Source organism: Tamandua tetradactyla, chromosome 7 (genome assembly GCF_023851605.1).
Source record: "Tamandua tetradactyla isolate mTamTet1 chromosome 7, mTamTet1.pri, whole genome shotgun sequence".
NCBI classification, from domain to species: Eukaryota; Metazoa; Chordata; class Mammalia; order Pilosa; family Myrmecophagidae; genus Tamandua; species Tamandua tetradactyla.
This window is the reverse complement of record NC_135333.1, coordinates 87,110,859-87,136,481: the sequence shown is the minus strand read 5'-3', so window position 1 is coordinate 87,136,481 and position 25,623 is coordinate 87,110,859. Positions and strand designations below refer to the sequence as shown.

At 36.1% G+C, this 25,623-nt stretch overlaps 1 protein-coding gene across 22 annotated transcripts in view; it reads left to right on the top strand.

The window, feature by feature from the left end:
* SOX5 (SRY-box transcription factor 5) overlaps positions 1-25,623 on the top strand; it is a 1,211,684-nt gene that overhangs the window by 427,663 nt on the left and 758,398 nt on the right. For 2 of the 22 annotated variants that reach the window (XM_077170295.1, XM_077170297.1), the window contains one exon: positions 18,432-18,540. The exons of 17 other annotated variants lie outside the window; for them this stretch is intronic. The gene's annotated coding sequence lies outside the window, so the exon portion shown is untranslated. Of the gene's footprint in view, positions 1-2,745; positions 3,075-3,100; positions 3,297-18,431; positions 18,541-25,623 lie in introns of those variants that run through there. 3 more of the 22 variants (XM_077170309.1, XM_077170312.1, XM_077170310.1) reach the window with 3 other exon arrangements.

The following is a 25,623-nucleotide window of genomic DNA, read 5'->3' as shown; positions in this document are numbered from 1 at the left end:
ATAGAATTCTAGGCCTTCCTTTGCCAGAGGTGCAAATTGATAATCAGGCTCTGCTGAAAAGCTGGTTGTTTCTATTTAAAAAGTTATCTTGAGATGAAGGCTCCCCAAGGAAGCAGGAAAATAGGAATATGGCCATTTTTGTAAGTGGAACACCCAGTCTATAGTGATATCATTCTACTGCTCTCTGCAGTTTATGTTTGAAAAAAAAAAAAATCACGCCCAAAAGGGAGGAGAATGTGTAAATTCAGTTTCTCTATGTATTTAACAGCATTGCTTTTCACATTGATTGTGGACTCAATTCACTGTTCTGACCTTTATTTTTAAGGTATTAAATGGTAAAGGGCTAGAATTCCTGAAGAATCTAATAATACGTATATGTGTCTGTTTGACTATGTCATGCTATACGTGTATTTATGGATGTCTGTCATGGCCATGTCTGTCTACACTCAATGCTTAATTACTCATTTGTAGACATTTCAGCTTCTCTGATTTCCAGTACATTTGATTTTATCTGCATCATTGTAATTTTTGACCTAATCATCGATTTACATTTGCTTTCTTTGCCACTGACTGCAAGTCTGTAGCTGTTTTGGACAGTTGAATCTTTTATTTATTTACTTATTTTTTTTTAATTTGTTCTTTCCGTAACTATTCCATTGTCAGCCTGCTCTTTTTTGGGGGGGGTGGGGGGGTGGAGGTGCATTGTCCAGGAATCAAACCCGGGTCTCCCGCGTGGAAGGTAAGCATTCTAGCTTGCACTTTTTGAGTGCTGCTGTATGCCAAGTACTGGGCTAGAAGCTATGAATACAAGGTAATAGAGAATTAGACTAGTAGTGTTCATGGTTTGGTAGTAGTATACTTGAAAAAGAGTGAGATTTGATGTCTGATTGTAGTCCTTTCCTCCTTCTTTCATTCAGCAAGCATTTATTGAGCATCTAGATATGCAATTGTAGACAAGAAAGCACTGTCCCTGCCAGATCCCAGTTTTTCAACTTGGTCCATTTATTGCTTAACATTTATTGAGACAGTTTCTGTTTATACAAATGTAAAAATGCATGCAGCATTTAAATGAATGAAACTCTGGTCTGTGTCCTCAAGAACTGTGCTATTTTTGTTTAATACCTTAATCTTTCTACACTTCAGTTTCTTCACTTCATCTCCTTCAGAGCAAAATCATTTCTCCTCTAGAGGAAACTGGTTGGGATAAAATGAGTTGATGTGCATAAAAGTTCTTGCACAGAGTTTGTACCTAAAAGGAAAGTTGAATTTTCCTATTCCAGGACGGTTGTACACTGTAAAAATGGCAATCTTGGAAAAAAAGATCAACTGAAACCAAGAAAGAGGTAAGAGGTTAGTTATGTCATGCAATATATATTTTATTAACATCTGTAGTATTGACGTTTACTGAGGCAAATATTTGAAGCATACATTGAGAGTCTTGGAGATAGTAACTAGTGGGGAAATGACATAGCATCTGAGTTGCAGATATGGGCTTTGGAGTCAGACAGACATAAGGTTGAGTCCTTCACCAATGCCTGGACAGTCTGTTCAAACTACAGCTTTTTCATGTGAAGTGGGAATGATGGAACCCATCTTGAGGAATCAGTTGCAAGGATTGAGGTAACATAAAAACATTTTTTAAGTGCTCAGCCTAACGTCTGGACAGCCCTCAGAAGTGGAATCCAGCATTAATATTGTTGATGTAACTATCAACTAAATAAGCAAGGTGTTGCCTTTCTGCCCTTCTTTTGTGAAGTGTGGACTTCGAGTGAATACACGACTCTAGTGAGAGCTGGAAAGACTGTTAACTTATGGTATGCAGTTAAAACTCAGCATGACACCGGACTTAACAGAAATGTGATTTGTGAGTGACAAGTTCTTGTATACTAGACTTATATTTGCAAATTTGTTCAATCTAGAAGAGCTTAGGACATCATCTTGCAGGCTTATTGAGGGCCCTCTAAATATTTGCAAAATGAAGCTGAACAAACAGGAGATGAAATTCAGATTGATGTTTGGGGGGACAATGTGTGTTGGGGTTAGAGAGAAAATTGCCACTTATTGCTATTCGTTCATTCATTTATTCATTTTAGTTACTGTGGATTTCTAGACCATCACATGCCAATACAAACATGTAAATACACCGTGATATTGCACAACTATTTCAAATAAATTGTTTGGAGATTATCTTCTCATGAACAGTGTATGACTGTACTTGTTTGTCTTTGAAGGTAAACATAAAAGTCTTTTGATTGCTTTTTGAATACATGTAACAATTACTTGGTGAACTGATCATAAGTTTTCAATAAATGTTTATTAACATCCCAAACTCTATTACATGCACTTCTTCAAGCCTGCTGCTAAGCAGAAGAGCTGGTGTTTATATCTATAAGATAAGTCCTTGCTGACCAAGAATTTCTAAGCATGCTGTTTCTTAGGAGTGCTCTTAACATAGTGGAATCTATGAGGAAGCTGAACACAATTCTTGTGTATGGCTGCTATCTTTAATCTGTCCTGGAATCGTGGATACCAAGTATTGGTCTTCGGAAGAAGATGGAAGACATCGTATAATTTGGTGGCCGCAACATAGGCTGACCTGTATCTCCAGCTGTGTTCTCTTCTTTCTTATAGTTACTGTGTTGCCCTGAGTCTCTCATCCCTAAAGGGTGAGAATTAGGTACCTTTCTGACATTTATTCATATTAAGAGGTAAAGTGGAAGAGTAGCTATTATCCCCTATCCATCTCCCTATCCAGGTTCTTTCTCCAATAGGATGCTTTGTCCCTTTCTTTCCCCTCCCTGGGTTTTGGCTTCCTGAACATGAGGAGAGAATATGCTCCACTCTGAGCCCCTGAACATTGCCCCTTTAAGCATTCTTTAGCTTCCTTCTTGCTGGTTGTGGATTCTCCTCATAAGTAACATCAGTTCTTTTCATGTGTACAATAAATATTTGTTTTCTCCACAAGCAAAGCAGAAGAGGAATGATTAATCACACTTCATTATATTTTAGGGAAGTCTGAGAAATCTTCCTCTGTGAAGGTGGGCAGGACTCTCTCTTTTTACTCTTCTTATGAGGTAAGATCTATTCTCCAAATCACCGTCTCTATATGGATCAGTGGCAGAATCCTGGATTAAGGGGCATTGTCCCTTTGTTCTTTTGGGGTCACTTTGCTGCTGCATTCCGAGGGCACTACTACAAACTTTAAATTGCTGTGCTCAGTCTTTCGTATCTCTGGGATGTCAGCTGGTGGTGCAGGCATCACCCAATCTGTGCCTGGTTCTCCTGGCTCCTCAGAGGTGAGCAGCAATCATCAACTTTTCCTGCCCTCCCTATCTCTTGCCGGCCACAAACTCCAGCTTCAGGAGAATTTTTGATGTGTGTGGAGCTCAGTCAGACTATGCCTTAAGCATAATATGTTACTCAAGTCATACTTGCCAAAACCTGTTCTGAACAGCTTAGCTCTACACTCTCTGATTCTCAAGTTCCTTGGGCAGGATGTGTCCCTTTCCAGAAAGAGTCCCATGTTTTGTTTTTTTCCACATTCTGTTTTTGTTGTTGTTTTTTAAGAAATTTGGTGTCTGAGGTCAGGATCTTAAAAATATCTTTCCTTGTGGCTCCATTTTGTCCTAGGAATCACAGACAAATCTAACAAGGCTACCTCCGCTCTGCCTTCTTCCTACTAGTCACCCTTCATCTGCTTTGGGAATTTAAAGCAGAACTCATTTTCATCACAAGCCACTGATATTTCACAAGTGATACATGACCCTCATTTCTGAACTCCCAGTGTCCAACAGAATCACAATCACTGTCTCAAAACATATTGCATCAGTTCCAAGATGTGGCATCTCTGTTTGTTATAATTCTGCATGTTCAAAAGATTTTTGGCTATCACGGAAGCGGTCCCCATGTACACTGTGGATAAACATCATATGCACAGTCTCATGTGTTTGAGAAATATCACTTTCTTTATTTTCTACTGTTTAACATAACTGTTGACATAATTGACATAATAATGTCATTAGTCATAATAATACACTTATTGACTCTCAGGCTATTATTTTACCAACCTGGTGGAAAATCTAATGTCAGTCATTTTTAGGTCTTTCTGGCTCTTCCATTTGATTTGACTGTCAAATTTCTTCTAGGATTTTTTTCAGAACCAAGGCACTGATTGTAGTAGAGGGTCTTCAGTTATCTTTTTGACATGGTAGCAAGACATCATGAGGAATTGAAGTAGGCCAGGGACACTGGAAATGGAATAATCAACAATGAAAGGTGACTGGTATGATTGAATGTGGGAATGGAGGAACTGCAGCTCTAGACTGCCCTGTGCCTGTCTTGTGGCACTGAGCCAATGGTGTTGCAGATAACAAAGAGAAGAGATATAAGAGAGTGGACTGAAGAGGATGATGATGAGTCAATTGGGAGACATGCTAAGTTTACTGTGCCTATTAATCATTTGATTAGAGATTAGAAATGGGGTCAGGAGGGAGATTTGGGGTAAATTAGGGACTAGGTAGAGAACATGACCAAAGACAAAGGTCTGCAAAATACCAGAGCCATGGAATGTCCTCTCTTTCCTATCCCAGCAGTTCCAACTCTCTTTCAGACCACTTGGCTCTCAAACTGCTCACTCTTCCTCTAGGAGTCTAGTACTGAGTTTATCTTATGACTACAAAACTTGTATTTCTAAATCACAGCTTCACAGATATTCCATCTTTACTCAGAAACTTTCTGTGGCTCCTGTTTGCTTAATTCAGTTTAATCTCCTTGGTTTGGAATTCAGGGTCCTCCCTGGTCTAGCCCAGTCTTCTTCAACTTTATTCTCCAGCTTTCCTTTACCACAGGTAGCCTGTGTTTATGACCAAGGCCATTTTCCATTTATTTAACACCACCTTATATTTATTACCTCTGTGCCGACCTTTCTTTGTCGATGCTGTTCCTTTCACATGGAATTCTCTTTACTCCAAATCCACCTGTCAAGACCTCTTTCCTTGACTCTTCCTTATATGATGTGTTATGCTCTCTTTTCAACCACCGAACTTATTCTTGCCTTTCTTAAGACATTAATTAAATTCTGATACATATTTTTGTCTGGTAAATGCCATAGACTCATAGATTCTTAGTATATTAGAATTGGAAAGAACCTTAGAGCTCAATTGCTTAAATAGTCTTAACAGTATGTCATAGTGGAACATTGATACAATTGAATGATTAATATATTTTACAAAGGTTAAATAAAAAGGTTAATTGATAGAATTTTCATAGTTTTAAATTTACCTATTATGTAGGCAGCTCTCTAAATTGTCCCCATTCTCAAGATCACTGCCTCCTGGCATTTATGCCTGTGTGTAATCCCTTCCCTTGAGAGTAGGTTGGATTTAGGGACTTACTTATAGCAAATAGAATATAGCAAAAAGGATGGGCTATTCTTTGCTTACCAGGGATGTTTCTGAGACATGCTGGAATCACAGTCTCTTAATTCAAACATTAAGAAAATAATTTTGAACTTTATAAGATTATAAAAATTATGCCTGGAATACCTAAACTCTGATATTTATAACTCAGTTAAGCATCATCATGTGAAGTTTGCCGTATTTAAATAAATACTAACCTTCCTTATATGACCTTCCTATATATATTTTAAAGACATTGTACAATATAAATGGAGTTCCTTTCCACCAGTGAGTAAGAAAACTCTCACTCATATCAAGGACAGGTGTGTGTGTGTGTGTGTGTATGTTTATGTGTGTTTTACAAAAAATATTGTGGTAACATATAGTCCACATAAAGTTCCCAATTGGATCACTTTCAAGATACAGTTCAGTGGCATTAATTGCATTTACATGCTATAGTAGTATCACCACACATTACCAAAACTTTTCCATAACTCCAAAAGAAATTGCACCAATTAAGCATTGATTACCCATTCCCCAACCTCATCCACACCCCTAGTAACCATAATCTACTTTCTGTCTCTATGAATTTGCATATTTTAGTTACTTTATATAAGTGAGATCATAGAATATTTGTCCTTTTGTGTCTGGCTTATTTCACTGAGCAAGATATCTTCAGGTTTCCTTCATGTTTCTAGTATGTATCAGAACTTCATTTCTTTTTATAGCTGAAATAACATTTCATTGACTGTATATGCACACAGAATGTGTTTTATTCAACATTCTACTGTATGCAAATAGATGTGTGCTTTTTAACTTCCTGTGAGGACCACTTCCAACTTATTTTTTCCCCATAAGCTCTATTAACTTTTGGGTAAGATCAAATCAGACATTGCCAGGAATTCTTCATTATATTGGATGCATGTAGATTTCATTATTTTGTGATATTTAAAAGTTTATGTGTTTGTTTCTCGCACCATGCACCCCCCCTCCCCCCCCCCCAAAATGTGATTATAGAATTATCTGGGAATGAAGAGTTTTATACCCTTCCTTGTCTTCAGCATGTCTTTCTCTTGTGGCCAATATTTTATGGTAGCCTCTTTCTAATAACTCTAGGTAAAAAAATGGCCCCTTATATAATATATGCTTTTTCCTTTAGGCCCTCTGGTTTATAATGAGTCTTGGTGTGTTTTTGGATTTGGTGCAAATTTGGGAGTGTGCACAGGTTTTAGAAAATAAGTATTATTGTTTTGTTGTTGTTATTGCTGCTGTTGTTGTTTTCCCCCCTTAAATACCATGAAGTCATTTTCCCACTCCGGGGGCTGTTGTCTTCACCTGTCCTTGTAGAATGGCTTTTGATATGCCCTATTGTGACACATTGAACCTTGTCCCTAGTTATTCATTCACTTTAGGAGACTGATTCTGGGCAATAATAAATATATTCTCTCTCTGTTTTCAGCATTACAAATTTTGGCAGTTCATTTTTCTCTACTGTTTCTTGTGAGCTACAACTTAAACATCCAGCCACATTGAAACTCTTACGGGGTTAACAATGATTTTTTTCTGATTACCCTGAGGGAATTCTCTTAACTGCACCTAAGGCCTAGGACCTTGTAATGCTTAGATTTTTTTTTTTTTTTAAGTTTGAAATGCCGTATTTCTATTTACAGTGTTTTAGAGCCTGTTCTTCCCATGTTTTGTGCAAAAGAAGCAACACCTTGAAGCTCTTTGAAAACATTCTCCAAGTGCTTACTTATAAAGTGCCTTTATACACATTATAGTGGAAGGTACTTGCATAAAACTATTCCCTCCGGGTGTTTGAAGATAGATTCAGTGGTCCAAGAAATCAAGATATTCATGATTCAGAAAAGCATACATGTGTTTTTATTTGGTGTTATCTTCTTTTGATCGAAACTACCTATGGAGCATGTATATGTGCAGAAGCGCGCGCGCGCGTGTGTGTGTGTGTGTGCACGTGCATGTTGGAGGGGTCAGAATGAAAATGTATACATATAATATAGAAACACCTTTAGGGACTATTTTATGACATCTCTTAATTATCCTGAATCTGGGTGGAACCATGCCAAAATGATGGTAAGTTTCTATCTAGTTGTATTTTTAATATATTATTTTGTGACTGAAATAACAAAGAAAGATTTAGAGAAAAATAGCTAATATGTTAACACTACTGAGATTTTTATAAAGACCTTATGAATGTGTGTTTATGTATGTTAATATGAAAAAGTGTATGTATATAATTTGAAGCAAAAGTTCATCTTCCTTCTGGTTTTACAAAACCTGATCAAGCTGATATGTTATTGTCTTAAGAACAGCATTGAATAAAATCAGCTTTTGTCACAGTCGTTTTAGCACTGATATCTGCATGGCTTATTGACTTCTTACAGCCAGAGACAGAAAAATGCATCTTTCCGTAACTCCACCCAGGACTATACAAGTACTTGACATACTCATTTACAAAAATAACAGAAAAAGAATAATTGCAGAAATAATATTTTTGTTCAAAACTATACATTGTTAGATACTATAATCAGGGACTGGAGAATTAGGAATACTTCTCTGGCTTTGTTTTATAACAATATTTTATTAACCAGCTAATTTTTCTAGAGTTACTGGAAATTTTCTACAAAGTTAAAGGTTTGGTCCCTGCTTTTTTACTTGAATATGGAGAAGTGGAATGTGTATAATTCATAGTTTTCATGGTTTTATGTACATATATATAATAACTATGGGTAAGATATAGCCATGTTTATTTTAAGGTGTGTTCACTGAGATTGGTGCCTTCAATTCCATGTCTTCTACTTAAGACATGGAATTTGGGGCAACTTTTTTTTTAACTTTTATTTATTCTGAGAGAACTAAATAGCTTCTTTGGTGGAATTTTTTTTTTTTCAATGACTCATATTGGCATTAGAGTGTCAGGATCAATGGTGATTTCATGTATTCAGTTGGAAGCATAGTTTGCAGGGTTCTTGCCCCTGAGTTTTACACATGGCAGAATGGTGACAGCAGGTGGAGTTCTTGTTACTCCTAGGATTTCGCAGTGGCAGTGGTAAAGTAGTACCTTTTTTATGAAACTATGCAAAGATCGTTTGAAAGATATAGGTCAACATTCTAGATAACTGCAGATTGAATTTCAGTTAAGGTATATGTATTAGGATTCTCTAGGGAAATAGAACTGACAGGAAATATCTGTAAATATTATGAGATTTTTTATAAAAATTGTCTCATGTGACTGTGGGGATGCACAAGTCCAAATTCCATAGGGCAGGTTGCTAGCTGGGACTCCAATAAAGGTTATCAGTGGATTCCCCAGGAGAAGCTGGCTGGCTGAAGTAGAGATGGAAATTCTCTCTTCTGATTGCTGAAATCATTTCTTTTAAAGCTTTCAACTGACTGGATGAGACTTTTCTCATTGTTGAAGGCAATCTCCTCAGGTGATTGTAGATGAAATTAGCCATGGACGCAATCAATTTACTGATGATTTAAGTTCACAAAATGTCCTCACATTAACAGTTGGGTCAGCGCTTACTTGACTAAACTGGCCAAAATGATGTATGAACATACCTCATAGTATGATATATAAAATATGCAAAGAGACAAGATGGTATAGCAGAAAGAAGTAAAAATGAATGTCTGAACCCTCTAGCAATGAATTCTAAAGCTGGCTTCTCGCAAATCATGGTGAAGAATAGACTTTTAGTTACACAGGAATTTTGATCTATATGAATAGACAATGTACTGTTTTTAAGATGCAATGTATGAAAGTTGAAGAAAGATTATAGTTTGGAACACTTGTTACTGGATTGCTTCCTGGAAGATACAAGTTTCAGGAGGAGATTAACAGAACTCTCTTGGTTCACAGACTGAAATCCATTATGCTGTAGGATCTTTACAATTTCACTGATCTGTTTTACTGCTTAGGGGATATGTTGCTTAGTGAATATTGGTCTTATTGCAAGGATAATGTCCTATTTGAGTCCAAAATAGCTCACACATCTCTCTTGTGTTTAGTAATAAATTGCCACTAACCATCAGGTAAAAGTTCATTTTACAAGATTCCAGATGGTGCATTTAACACCATTTTTAAGGCTTCCTGTAACTCGCTAAAGTGTATAGTTAATGCAGATCGATTTGAATTTCAGTATACTTTAATTCTTTTACATAGGGTCTCCCTCGGTCTTTCCTTAGGTTTTTTGTTTCTGCATGTTTTTTTCTATTCTTCTGAACCCAGAGGTTGCCACTGGCAGGATTTCAGTTTCAGAATTGTGCCAACCTTTAAAGATATAGCAATGTAGCTTTTGAAAAAAAGTTTTGCTTAAAATGAGTTTTAAATTATTGAAGATAGTGGTGTTTTACTTTGTTCTCAGGTATTCCCCAAATTCCAGCATTTTTTTCCCATTGAGTTTCATAAGGAAAAGTGTGTACTTTTCTTTGTTCCTTTAGGACAATGCCTGTAGAATTTTATTTAATTCTGAATTTGTCCTGGGAAAATGAAGGGTTGTGATGCCCTGTTTAGTCCTGGAAAATTAAATACCATGTAATGAGCCCGATGAGGAGTCTTAACATCAAGGGTAGGTAGGCAAAGGTGATGAGCATCAAACTGGAGGAGATAATTTTATTGCCGCTAAAATAAAATCTTTGTTTGATGCAGGTCTGTGGAAGCCTTTAGTTGACAGAGTAGGAAATAATGGCATTCACTAGGGATAAATCAGCTTTCTTTTACTGGAATTAATTTATTAGATGAATTCATGTCTATAAGTCAGTTAGAAAGGTTATCAGGAAAATCAAAAGTGCTGCTATGTAAACTGACTAGTATTTGTTCTTGTTTTTCTTTTTCTTTTTTGGAATTTAGATAGTCTCTTTCTCTGGAGATTGAAGGTGCTGTTCAGAAGATTTTAAATCTTTTAAACAGTAGTCAATGATTTGTAAAATGTGAACTTCTGCCTGGACAGGCTATAGTCTCTAAAACTTTTTAATGTACCCAGATATAAGCACTCCCAGTTAGAAAAGAAAAAGAAAAAGAAAAAAAATTCTTACCTGACAGGATACAAAGAACGAGAGATACTTTGTATTTATCTTCAATCTGCAGACTCAAGTCTGATTTTTTACACTTGTTCCAACATTTGACGTCAGATTTTAACTTCGAACATGAAGCATGTTTAGATTACTTTCATATTGTAGAGGAATTGAGAGTCAAGGCTACTCAATTTCTCTATAGTACAAAATGTGATTTACTCCAGGAAAAGTGATGGGAAGAATATTGGAGATAATGCAAGAGGATAAAGACTCATCTGGAAACATAAAATTTAATATGGTAGCTCTTTGTTTAGGGTAATAAACATCACAGAATTAAATCATTTCACTTTGAAAATAGAGATAATATAGCACAATTATATATAACTATGAATTATCCTTGAATTTTGATAGCTGTTGCATGTACACAGAGACCCAAATACATATACTTTCATTGTGAAATAACAATTCAGTCCCCCTTCTTTGCCATATTTTTCAAATCCTGTTAATAAAATGTATGGTGTCCTGTATGTGGGACATGACATCCAGGGATGAAAGTCTCCCTGGCGGCAGGGGAGATGATTCCCAGGGATGACCTAGCCCTGGCACCATGTGATCAACATGCCATCCTGACCAAAAGAGGGAAAAGAAGTGTAACAAATAAGGTATCAGTGGCTGAGAAAGTTCAAATAGCGTCGACAGGGTACTCTGGAGGTCACTCTTATGCAAGCTTCAGTCAGACATTGCTACCTATCATAACTTGCCAACCCCCAACCAAAACGTTTCCTGCCAATCCTAAAGAATTCCTGGGACATTATATAAGATTCTACAAAGGTTTCATGCACTAAGATAACTTTCCAGAAACCTGTAACCTCCAGATGGATCCTTGGGACAGATAAGTCCTGCAGTGCAGAGGGGCCAGCCCTTCCAGAACATCAACTAGTTCTGTCCCTCTATTCCATGTGATCGACAGCCCCTTCCAACATGAAAAGTTCAGATATCCCTGAAAAGTGGGGAAAAGATCAATGGTGATGGTGGAGTTATGCAGAGAAGATCGAGTCTAACAAATGAGTATGATTGCTGAATCATTATGTTGATGTTTCTTTTGGTCACCTGTGCTTTAGAGTGGCTAGATGTGAAGACCCGAGGTTGTGGAGTTATGGCCCGTACCGAACTCTGAGGTCAGTTCTGCAGCTGATTGTGGCGATGTGCTTTGAAATTTATTGCTTTTTTTGTACATATGTTATTTTTCACAAAAAAGAAATAAAAAGAGAAAGAGGAGTATTAACAGAGAAGATAGGATTTAACTAATGAGTATGACTACTGAATCATTATATTGATATTTCGAATGGTCTCCAGTATCTTGGAGCAGGTATAAGAAAAACAAAAATCATGGAACTATAACCCATATCAAACTTGAAATTCTGTTCTATAACTACTTGTTAAAATGTACTTTGGAATTTATTGCTTTCTTTGTATATATGTTGTATTTTACGATAAAAAAAGTTTAAAAAATTAAAAAAGAAATGTAAAAAAAAATGTGTTGTCCTAAATATTGAAAAGTATGGATTTATATAATTAGCTCCTCTCCCCCCAGCTGCTTAAGCACTTAAAAATTAAATTAAAAATTAAAAAATAAAATTAATTGTTTCTAGTCAGCTCTTTTCTCTGTTTTCTTTTTGGTGCTTATTCTAACTTAAGATTTGAGTCGGAATTGGAATAATGGTTTTGCACCTTACTATGTCTATGACTTTGAGAAAGTGGGTAATTAAAGTACCTCCTTCATAGAATTGTTCTGAGATTTAAGTGGAAAAAAATACATGTAAATATTAGAAATAATGCATAACACATAAAACTGCTCTACTTGTGCTGTTATTACTATTGCTATAATACTGCTATAGAATATTCAAATATATTATTTCTTTGCAGCTCTGTTCCTCATGTTGATAGAAATAAAGTGCCTTGAAACTATTTTTTAAATATTAGGAATACAAACACATTTAAATAGACTTGGAATTGAAACAGATGTTTGATAATATTCTGCAAGGTCTTTTAAAATTCAGTTTCTTTAACTTGAACTTGCCACTATTTGGGAGTGAGAATGTGCTGAAATATTTGAAGAAAGAGACATTGTTATTTAAAAAAAAAAAAAAAAACAGTGCTTATTTTGGGAGTAGTGGCTAATGACTTTTCAGTGATAGTTAGCATGCACATATATTAAAGTTCTGTCAGCCAAAATTTATATAGAAGTTATAATTTGAAGGTAATAAATGGGGAATGGAAAGGGATCAGGAAAGTGATGTGGGTGGGTGCAGGCTGAAGGGTACCTCTGTGGTACTCTCAAAATAAACGCTGTTACTCCTGCCAAGCAGACACTGCTGGCTGGGAAGCTACAGCTGATCCAATATACCCTTGTGCAATTCGTTTCTTTAGGAGAATGTTCCAAGCAGTCACACACAGCGACAGACCCATAGACGCTACATTTTCCACAGGGCAGTAGTTCCTGAAGTGTTTGACTTGACTTGGAGCTTTGGGACTTCAGTGAGAATACAAAAGACAGTCTCAAAAGGAAATCATGCTTCTTGGATTGTTGAGTCATTTGCCTGCTTTGGAGGATCTGTTCATTATTTTTATACAGTACTGTAGCTTTAGCAATATTTAAAGGAGAGTGTAGAGAATTTGCCTGTTTTAGTTGATTGATTCAGCCTGTGGGTAACCTGTGGTAAGTAAGGCAATTCCATTTCCGGACACATGCACTACAGTGTTGAGTTCCTTTTTAAGCTTGTGACATGTGGAGAAAGGAAAGAACAATCTGTTTTATTAGAAAGAAAGAAAAAAACCTTTTGAGAATGGGAAGCTATTGAATATGGAGCTCGGCACTGATTCTTTTGAACAGAAAGAACCAGTGACTTAAGATTTAAAAAACCGTGAGTGCTGACCTCTGTTACATACATCATGTTAGATAAGCCAACCTGGTAATGTGTATCAATCACTTTCAAGATTTTGACTGAATTATAGATTGGATCCACAACTTTAATTACAGGGAAGGGACCTAGAGCAGATGAATAAGAGAACTAAACTATGTTTTAGTCTTTTCTAAATTTGAACTCTAAACCACTTTGCATAACTGCCTTTATGTCTGTGACTATTATACACGCACGCACACACACACACGTGTATATATATACAAATTCAGTTAATTATCTGAATAATTAACTGAATTATTCAGTTGGAATGATGAGTAGACTAAGGATTAACAGTAGGATCATGTTAATGTGTGTGTATGTCTGTGCCTGTGTCTGTTTATAGGGTTTATGGATATCCAGGAAGCAGAAATTTTGGTAAAAAATAGAAAGTTTTAGCATTTTTCACTCTTTCACTCTTAAGAAACCACTCTTTCGTAAGATCAAAATATCAGATAATTACAGATTTACCTTCTAGATAACTGTGAAATGAAAATTCCTTAGGTAGGAAAAAACCCTAGAGAACGTGTTGATTGTAAGGGACAGTGATTTCATGTTACTTTTATTGCCCTGCCATTTTATGTAGTTGCTACTATCCCAAAGTGGAATTATAAAAAAAAAAATGGCAGGGAGAACCCCACAAATCTTGCTTCTCAAATGTTCAAAAATTAGTTTCCTTGTTTATACATGAGTTTGGTATTGAATTCAAATATCCAAGTCATGCTTGAAACTGTCAGGGCTGTATCAAAGGTAAAGGGAGAAACAAAGCATGAAAAGATCCTGTCTGGGATCTGAGAGCTGTGAAACACGGCTAGTCTGTTTTGAATTCTCCTGTCTTGACTAAGGACTCACAGCTTTGGAGAGGAGCACAGCAGAAGAGGCATTGTAGCTTTTGTGTAAAATAGTCTTAAATATTGATTTCGTTAACTTACAGTGAGGATATCTCACAATAATATAGCAACAGAGTAACTTTTCCTATTATATTGCAGGGTTCGCTAATAACAACTTCCTGTGCAAAGATATGTAGTGAGGCAGGTGAATTTAGATGATCAGGTTTTAGAGAAATAAAACCAGCTCATAAAGAAATTTTTCTGCTAATTCAGAAGCTAAATGTCCTGGAATGGAGTCTCAGATAAACTTTTTGTTTGGTCTTCTAGTGAAAGAGGTTATGAAAATTCATCAGCTTTTTATAGGCTGTTATTTCTCAGATTTAATTTTTCTTTGTTCTTTTCATGAGTGGCTTAAATTCCAAGTATGAGACACCTTCCAAAATAGTATATTGGGTAAAAGGAGGCTTTTATTTAATGTCCACTAACAAAATCAGTCTGCTTTATATACAGAGATCTTGATTCATAGAGACTTAAGGCAGCATACTAGATGCACTAAATGAAAAGTACCCTGTAAAAGATACTATTAGTTCCACTAGACAAAATATCCTTTGGTGAGTACAAATGATGCAGAGCAAGGAATTTAATGTTCACACATTCTCCCCTCAAACTTCTCCAGGCTTTATACACAATGCATGCAGTTTTAAATTTCAGGATCAAAGTGTTTTGGTGGGGGAAGAGGTGAGTGAAATAGCTAGTACATACATCGTTCCTCTGCTTACTTTTCTATGTGGCCACAAAGACTTCGAATATGTAAGTGTAATAAGTGTGCTTAAGTGAGGGAATATTGAAGGAAAAGTTAATTAGCTGTAGAGGAGGGTACTAAGGTCCTCCAGCAATGAAGAGAATGTAATTAGTAAGAAAAAAAAAAACGTGCTGCCAAAAGAATAGTCTAATTAGCAACATGTGTGTGTTTGTATATGTGTGTGTTGCCCTCTTCCTCTCTCTCTCTTTATATATACGTAGAATATTTATTTAATTTTGTTTGCATCTATTTATCTGTTTGTGTATGTTGCTCTTTCTACCTCTCTACAAATATAATATATATTTATTTAATTTCATCTATATATAATTTATAATATATTTATTTATGTGTTTTTGTGTGTGTTGCTCTCTTTCTGTTTCTCTCTATATATAATATGCTTATTGAATTTCACTTATATATGATTTATTATATTTGCCTTAAACATAATAAATATATCTGTGCTAAACCTTTGGGGAAGATTTATTGTTACCAGTGTAAAGTCCTGCAATCTGGAGAAAGTATGGCTGTTTCCCATATTCATTGTGTCTATGGAACTCCATAGACACAATGCTCAGAAATGGTGTGTTTTCTCGAAAAGAAACAGTCACAGAAGATGCAGTGATCGGTTAATTGCAGAGCCAACAGAAATGCATCATTCAGCTTTCCTAGACTAGATTTTTCTAACTTTATTTCTGCCTGCTCATCTCTCAGTCAGGTCAGAGCTACTTTGCATGCTGGAGTGTCACTTTATTTTTAGGAGGATGTTTCCTTCGGTAAATTGTAGTCACTGAAACAGTCTAATCCATCCACAGATAAGGGTTAAAGTGTATGTGCTGTTTTTTCCCTCTGATTTTATTAGAGGCATGGATAGGATAGAACTGTTTAAATCTGTTGGGTACTGTGTGTTTTGATGACTTCATTTTATGTGCCACATGTGAGATGTGGAAAAGTGTGAGAAGGACTCTGCTTCTCAGAATGTGAGCACTTGCTTGGAGGTGTTTACATTTGCTTATGTCCCCTCTGAGTTCAGGAAGTAGAATGGGAAACTAAAGGGGTTTCTAGAAGTGTTTCCACAAATAGTGTTATCCACATTTGATATTAATATTAGTTACTGAGGCAGTGATCAGGTAGAAAAAGAGGAAGGATAAAAATAGTTGTTTTTTTTTTATCCTGATGCTATTTCCTCAGGATGCTGTTTTGAGTGTTTAGGAAGAAAACCCCATGAGTTACTGATGAGGCAGCTGTAAACAGGGGAAGTGACAGATGTAATGAAAATCTCAGGGCCTGTCCTAGAAGAGGTCCCAGAACGGGTTGTGTGAGCATTATTTACATGAAGGTGAACAGATGGGTACATTTGATCAAATTCTGCTGTGTCTCTACATCAGAATTCTATTTAGCATTCTGAATCTGCAGTTACAAATGCATGTATTTCTAAAGCTTTTATAGGAACAACTTCCATGTTATGTTTCTGGGACTTAAAGTTGTAGGAATAGTATTTAAAATGACACGTTACTGTTTAATGTAGCTGTTTCCTCGATTGTTGCGTCAAGATGATTTATGACCCCAGACACACTGTAGGACAATCAAAAAGAGATAAGCTGCATTTTATAGTTCATACATTTGAGGAGGTGCAATGTTAGAGAGCTTATATAAACAGCCCTGTTCTAACTGTAAGGTAGAAAAGCATCACTCAATTTTCAGAAACCAGAATCAATATGCTAAGTCAGCAGGTGATGGGATCACTCCTCTTGGCTTAAAAAAATATCAGAATGAAAAGTGGATTGTCAGTAAAGCTCTGCAATACTGCCAACTTTGATGTCAATATAAAAACAGTCACTTTCCAGAATATTAATGCATCTCTAAATAACATAATCTACAAAGTTACTTTTCTCCTAATTGTTTTGTTCATAATTGTTAAGTTTTTTTGCCGCTTAACAGTCCTCGCTGTTTTGATAACTTTCTTCCATCTCCGATGGTGTGTTCAGAGGTATTTGTACCTTATGCTGCAGATTCATTTTGAAGTATAGCCATATCCATGTAAGTTGCAAAATGATTGTTGTAATAGATTTACTGAGCATAACTTGATGGCCAATGAAACCACCTGAAGCTTAAGGCCATAGAAATAAAAATAGCTTTGATGACCAGAGTAGGTTTTCTTGAAGTAAATGAAACTTAAGCCCATTTTATGGCTCTGATTGACGCCTGGCACTGTGATCATGTTTGCCAAATTTGCAAATAGGTTATTATCACTCTTTGTTTCTATTCTAGCTTTTCCTCCATCACTCCTTCCTTGTGTCTGTAGTGTTGGAATGCTATGAACACTCTGAAGATCATATAAAGGAAAGTTGATCTGAGTAAATAGTTGGTTTACATTGAGTAGGATGTATTTGTATCACCAACAGCACTTTCATCTATTTTTATTAGAAGCTGTCCCAGGTTGGAGATGGCTTCTAGAAATAGTCCTACTGCAGACTCACCTGACAGTGCAATGCCAAGTTTCAGGTTCATCATGCTCTGAGCATGTGCTATGGCACCTGATATTAGAAATATCTAGGTAGTACAACAGACACTGGTTTTGAAATGTATTGTGCTAAAGGCTACTCTGTGGAAGATTTCTTCCAAATAAGAAATTTGATAGAGGTTTCCCCAAATTTGAAAGTCCTAAAATTTCATATGACTTTTCTAAAAACAACTTGTAAGATAAAAGACACTTTCAAAATTTTCACTATCAAAAACAGCAACAGCAAAACAACAAATTTATATCAACCATGCCAGAAAAAGATTAAATTATCTTTCTATTGTCTCCATAAATGCCTCTCTGGAATTTTCTCTGTAAAATTCTATTCTGTCCATAGAATTCTCTCTGTGAAATTATCCATATGAAGAGGTTATAATTTTTATTTCTTTAAGATGACAGCCAAAATCATATGTTTCAGCCCCACAAATCTTGATCCTCTCCTAACGAAGGCACATTTTGCAGCAGCTGGATAAATGCTATCTACCTACTGCTTTTCACATTGGTTTAAATCTGTGCTGACTAAACCCTGTCTTTAGTTATTCTTTAAATATTGAAAAGCACTTACACCATGACTTGGGATGTGTTTGAATCAAAAGAGTATCCTGACTGAAATAAACCAGTCACAAAAGGACAAAGGTGATCCTGGGTGTGCAAGAAAAATTCTTTGCCCCAATTTTTTTTTTTTTTTTGCATGGGCAGACACCGGGAATCAAACCCGGGTCTCCAGCATGGCAGGCGAGAGCTCTGCCTGTTGAGCCACTGTAAACCCACCCTGCCCAAATTTTATTTGTGAATTTTTAGATGGCTTTTCAGTTCATTAAACCTCAAGTATTAGTTTCCATTTTAGTCAAGTTCGTTTGAACTCTATCCAGTTTTCTTTACCCCTAGGATAACCCCTCCATTTGGGAAGACTTAATAATATTGATATTATTGGGACTGGTGATTCTGATCCTGGGCTGTAGTACTCCTCTGTCCCCACTGCTCACTTCTGGTTCAGGTAAGAGCTAAGAACACCTGTGTTTGAAATGCAAGCAGTTAACAGCACCTTTTCTTCTCACTATTTCCAACCCTGGCACCTCTCACTTGCATTTCTTTAGTTGCCAGCCTGTCATAGTGCCTTCCTCAAAGCAGGTGCTACAGAAGTGTTTGTTGGATAAACTACAGTAGTTATTTAATTTATCTGTGTGTTTTTGCTACTTCAACTTCCGTTAGACCATGGACAGCTTTAGGGGAAGGACCACAATGGATGCACCTCAATTTTTGCAAGCAGCCTTGGTAATGTCTTTTGGTGATGCTAAGTACATATTGTTATTGTTGTTATTGTTGTGTTACTATCCTAAAAAACATCAGCCCGAACAGCCAGGAATATTGAGGGGATTTTATTTTTATTTTGCTTTTATTAGATATACTCCTGATTACTTCAATCTCAATTCTGTTTGTTCTACAAACCTTACTGAATCTCTGCTGGAATTTATATGAACATACCATATCTATGACTTAGAAAGTGTTGCAACTAGACTCCAATAATCTTATTGGGCTTGAGTTCCTTGAATTTGATTCTGTTTTCTGTTCCTAAAGGCACACTTTATGTGGGTAAGATGAACATTAGAAATTTGATCTACATCTCTTCATTCTTATTCTACAGCAATAGCTCCTTAGAGTAATATCTGAAGTTATAGTAATTTTCTTCATATCAGAGATTTTCTAACTATGTTAATAAAAGTTATACTGGTTGCAGAGACATTCGTGAGAACTACCTGTGCAATAACATTTAAACAATTTATTTGATCTCTCTTTAGCTTACCTGCTCATGCCTTTGGAACATTGATGTTGACCTTGTTGGAACTTTGTCTATAATCATGATAAGTACTTCAATAGAATCTACCAGAAAATGGCATTTAAATTTCCAAGTGATTTGTTAACCCTTTGCATACTTTGTGATGTGCCATGCCCATCTTAGTCATGAGGCACTCTTATGACATGGTTTTCACATATTGTTTCCTTGAATGCCAAACGATGAATAATTTCATATTTTAAAAATAATGTATGTGGAATAACAACAATATAAGTGCTAGGTAATACTGAGCATTGTATATTGTCTGTACAATTAGACAAAGTAAAGAATAATCCCTGAGGCAGCAAGGGATGGTAAAAATTCATCAATCTCAAACTACAAGCAGCTATGTGGCTTTGCCTTGTGTCTATGCTTCCATTTCCTCATGCATAAATATAAGCCCTCCTCTACTCCCCCACTTTTTTACTTCGCCTACTTCTCATCATCCTTCAAGATTCACATCAGTTATCCCTTCCTCTGGGTAGCTGACGTCTAGGGGAGCCTGGGGCTCATCCCTTGCTCTAATGGCTTCCTGTGCATACTCCACTGAAGCCCTGTAGCCCTCTGTTGAAGCGTCTACTTATTAACTCACCTCCATCTTCACAGCACGAGCCCCTCCAGGGGCAGGATCATGCATTTGCACTGCCAGAGTGTGGCTCAGAGTGGGAAGCAGAAAGAAGAAGTGGTTAGGAAAACAATATGAGTCCAGATCCCATCTCTGAACCTAGATCCTGGCTTTACCTAGGATCTAGTTACCTAGATCTAGGAAGTTACCTAATTTACCTAGTTCGTTGCTTCCTCATCTGTGGGATGAAGATAGTAATGGCTAACTATGAGTGTTACTGTGAAGATAAACTTCAGTGATATTTGTTAACATCTATCTAAATTCCTCCATATGGAAAACAATTAATATTAACCATTACTAACTTAGCCAAATAAACTTTGTTGAAAGGAACTTAACACTTTATTTTATGATTTTAAGATACTTTTCTGCTCTTAGGTTCTATGGTTATTACACTCCTTATTACCAAAGAAATATAGAATGTATGTTTTTATTTAGAGCTCCAAATTTGGACATGGGATAAAATGCCCATCTATTAAGAACAGTATGCTAACATATGAATGGGTAAACAAAATGTGGTTTATATACACAATAGAATATTATTTAGTCATACAAAAGATTGAAGTTCTGATGCGTGCAACAACATGAACAAACCTGAAACACTATGCTGAATGAAATAAACCAGATACAAAAGGATGAATGTTGTATGATTCCACTATATAATATATCTAGAATAGATAAATTCATAGAGATGGAGAGTAGATTGGAGTTTAGCAGATGCTGCAGACTGGTGGGGGTGAGATTTTGCTTAATGGCCACAGAATTTCTATTTGAGGTGATGAGAGATTTTGCAAATAACTTGTGGGATGTGTGCAAAATATTGTGAATGTAATTAATCCCACTGAATTGCACATCTAAAAGTTGTTAAAAAGAGGATTTTATTATCTGTATCTGATATATAAAACCACATTTAAAAAAACAGTACATGAATGCCTGTGTGCATTGTTAAAAACTGTAAAGGGGTTCAGACTTTACCCTATTTGTAAGCTATTATGTTAGCTTGTCAGTTTCATGGATGTTGGCAAAAGACACTAGATTCCTGGATCAGAGACAAAGGATAGTGTATTATTCACATCAATAGCAGTAGCCAAAGTATTAGCATTTGTATCAGTTCCCTTAGCAGTAATTTCCACAGGGTGATGCAAAGAAGACCTAGTTAATCCTGTGCTTCAGAAGATGGAAACCTGAGTTTAGGGAAACCAAATATTTTATAATGGGCAGTAAGCATGCCTCACCTTTGCTTCTGAGGCACATATTATCTTTATTATATTGGACAATAAACAAATACTACCCTTTGTTCCTGAGAGAGACATATCTCTGCCTTCCAAAGCTGTTCATTACACAAATGTCCTTGAAAATAAGGTCTGGAAGAAAGGAGCCACAGCTCTGCTCATGAGATGTGTAGAAAAACAACAGACCATGGACAATTATTTCTCTATCTATAAATTTGTATTTCTATGAGAAGTCTTGTAGCTTTCATCAGACTCTTTTGATATATTTATTTAGTAAATTTTTATTATGGTGACATACATACAACTCAGTATTTCCCATTTTAACCACTTTCAAGTGTACAGTTTAGTGGCATTACTTACAATCATAATGTTGTACAGCTATCACTTTACTGAAACTTTTTCATCACCTCAAACAGAAATTCTGTACCAATTAAGCATAACCCACCCGTGGTTTATGTTCAGCTTCTGGAAACCTGTAATCTATTTTCAGCTTCTGTGATTTAATCAGATTCCTAAAGGGATATGTGAAATAAAAAGTTTGTCTCTTTAAGTCTCAGATACTTATATATCTGAGTCTACCAAAGAATAGAGACTAAGCAAGTAAGATACCAAAGAGAAAATACTATGAGGCATCTTTATGACTGAGGCAACTTGCTGCTCCTGAAATCAGGGCTTTTATGGTTATTAAGATTGGGATTGAGTCCAGAGATGGTGTCCTAGGACCTGTCCCTAGGAAACAAGGAATTGAGAGTCCTGGCTTAGGTGAAGAAGGAAGATGGAACGAGGGAAAAAGGTAACAGCTCTCTCTTAGAAAACAATATTACTGATTGTTATGTTTATTGAAATAGTTTAGCACATAGAAAAGATAACCAAGTTCACTTTAAAAAATTGAATGTGCATTGTAATTTTTTAATATATAATGTGCATAATGGAAAAGTTAAAGGTTACATATGCCTTTACTCACAAATTACCATTTCACGTTATTGAAATGTATGATTTTTACTTTCCCCATTTGCATAAATTCTTTTTTAGCATTCTTACAAGGAAAGTGTTATAAATACCATGTTGAATTATTTTGTGATCCTTTTATCTCAGTAATGGTGACCTCTGTCACTTGAACCACTGTTCAATGTATTGTCAAATGCAAAGATTAAGGCAAAGGGCATTTTGTGGAATTAGTGACTATCCCAAAAGCTGATAGCCTTATGCCAACCCAGTCATTAGTACCCAGGAAATGTTACATCTAAAAGCATTATTGTGATTATGTAACAAAAATAAGGGACAAAAAAGCATGGTTTAAATTAAAATGCTGCTAATCCAGGGTTGTCAGCCTCGGCAGTACTGACATTTTGGACCAGATGACTGGTTATTGTGGGGCACTGTGCTTAGTGATAGAATGTTCAAAAACATCTCTGGCCTCTACCCATAAGATGCTAGTAGGATTCCTTAAATCAGGACAATCAAAAATGTTTCTTGATATTGCCAAATGTCCCCCAGGGGGCAAAACCACTGAGTTGAGAACTACTGTGCTAATTCTATTTTAAAAAGTAGAATTGATAGTCTATCAATGGACGAAAAAGCAAATAGAGAGTGTAACATAATCCTGATGAACTTCCTCAGCTCCAGAAGTAAATGAATGATTAGATTGTTTCAAATCAAACCTTTAAGTCTCTTTAAGTCTCAGGTATTTATTCAATAATTTCAAAATTGCCCCTCTACTAGTTCTTAAAGAACTGCATATAATCTGTTACAACACACTGTGGACAAGAAAGTGGATTTGAACTTGGGTTCTTACTGTTATTTCTGCAGCTTTGTAGTTTTGTGATTTGGGGCCAACTTATAATTTTTCTGAGTTTTTTATCTGTACGTGAGAGATCATCCCTGACACATCTACCTTGGGGAATTGCTGTGAGGATAAAATCAAATAGCTTATGTGAAAACACCTTGAAAAGTCTAAAGAGCTCTCTAATTGTTAGGAGGAGAAAAAGTAAAATGGTTTTGCTTTAAGAATTTCTTGAAAATTTTAGAACATTCCTTGAAATAGCTAGAAGAACCCTGGGGGATCACAAAAAAGGATTTGAGACTCACTTCTTTTGAAGATGCCCTTTAGTCCTTAGCTCACTGTTCTGTGTTCTTCTTGGTTGCCATGTGCTGAGTAGCTGTGACAGAAGGCATGGTTGAAGGAGTAGTGGAAAGGTTTGGCTGACAGCAGCAAGAAACAGCATTCAGTGTTCAAAAAGCAGAAGTACTTTGTTCATGCTTCCTCAGTATCCAAGAAGTATTTAGAAACTGAGAAACTAGAGATTTTTTGAAAGGAGAAAATAAAGTTAATATTGTAAATTTATTAAAAATGGATATTTCTGATTTAAATAATCATGTTTGGCTTATTTTATGACTTTATATTTCTTACATAACTATAACATTTTGTGAGTTTTATTTAACTTTACATTTGGTCAAAAAGAATATCTTTTAAAGGCTTTATTTTTTTTTAGCAGTTTTAGATTTATGGAAAGACTGAACAGAAAGTACAGAGTTCCCATCTATCCCCTCCCACACATACAATTCAACTAGATATTAACATCTTGTATTAGTGTGGATCATTTGTAACAGTTGATGAACCAATATTGATAAATTGTAAATAACTTAAGTCCATTGTTTCTATCAGGGTTCTCTCTTTGTGTGATATAGTTCTGTGGGTTTTGACAAATGCACAATGTCATGTATCCACCATTCAGTATCAAGAGAATACTTTTCCCTTAAATTGCCCTGTCCCCCACCTATTCATCCCTCTCTTTTCCACCCCATGAACCCCTGGCAATAACTGATCTTTTGTTGTCTCTGTTGTTTTGCCTTTGCCAGGATGTCATGTATGAACTAAATACAGGATGTAGCCTTTTCAGATTGGCTTTTTTCACTTAGCAATACACAGTTAAGGTTCCTCTATGTATTTTTGTGGCTTGATAGCTCACTTCATTTTTATCACTGAATGATATTACATTGTATTGATGTACCACAATTTGTTTATCCATTCAACCTTTTTTTGAGAACAATTCACATCAAATAATACATTCAACATTGTGATCTAGTACGTACAGACACACACATCCCTCAAACAAGTTTCACCATCAATACTTAGCCGTACTACGTCATGAAGTCTATTTTCTGTTCTATTTCATTCATTTTCCATTGAGTTGATTTCAAGACCCATTAATAGGTTGCGTTTGTATGTTCTGTCTCATATGAATGAGTAGTCCTGTCTGTTGCCTCTAAGCCACCTGTTTTTTCCATCCACTTTTTTAAAAATACAATTTTATTGAGATATGTTATATATTCACATACCATATAATTGTCTAAAGTGTAAAATCAGTGGTTCACAGTATCATTATATAGGTGTGCATTCATCACCACAATCAATTTTTGAACATTTTCATTACTCTAAAAAAAAAGTTAGAATTAAAATAAAAAGAGCACTCAGAACATCCTATTCCCTTTATCCCTCCTATTTTTAATTTATTTTTTGTTCTTGTTTTCTTACTCATCTGCCCATATACTGGATAAAGGGAACATCAGACACAAGGCTTTCACAATTACATGGTTATCTCATAAATGCTGTTTAGTTATGCAATCGTCTTCAAGAATCAAGGCTACTGGAACACAATTGAACAGTTTCAGGCACTTTTCCGCTAGCCAATTAATGCACCATAAACTAAAATGGGATATCTGTGTAATGCATACAAATGACCTCCAGGATAACCTCTCGATTCTGAAATCTCTCAGCCACTGAAACTTTATTTTTCTCATTCCTCTCTGACCCCTTTTGGTTGAGAAGGCTTTATCAATCCTATGACACCAGGTCCCAGCTCATAGCTGGGAGTCCTATCTCACATTCCAGGGAGATTTACACCCCTGGGAGTTATATCCCATGTAGGGGGAAGGGCAGTGAATTCTCCTGCAGAGTTGACCTAGAGAGAGTGGCCACATCTTGAGCAACAAAGAGGTTCTATGGTGGTGACTCTTAGGAATAATCATAAGTGGGATTAGCTTCTCCTTTGCAGGAATACGTTTCATAGGGGCAAGCCTGAAGATCAAGGTCTTGACCTATTAAATTGGTAGTCCCCCGTGCTTGTGAGACTATCAGGAATTCCTCAGGTGGGGAAGTTGAAGATTTCCATATTTCCCCTCAGTTCCTCAAAGGGACTTCGCAAATAGTTTTTATTTTCTGCCCAGATAACTCTGTGATGTATTGGGACATCACACTAACATGTACAATCCAACAAGATCTCACTCCTTATTTAAGGTTCCATGTAATTATGAAACTGACCATACACATTAAATTAGATAGCGTGCTACAAGAAAATATAGATTTTGCACCCGATAAACATCTCTTCCTTT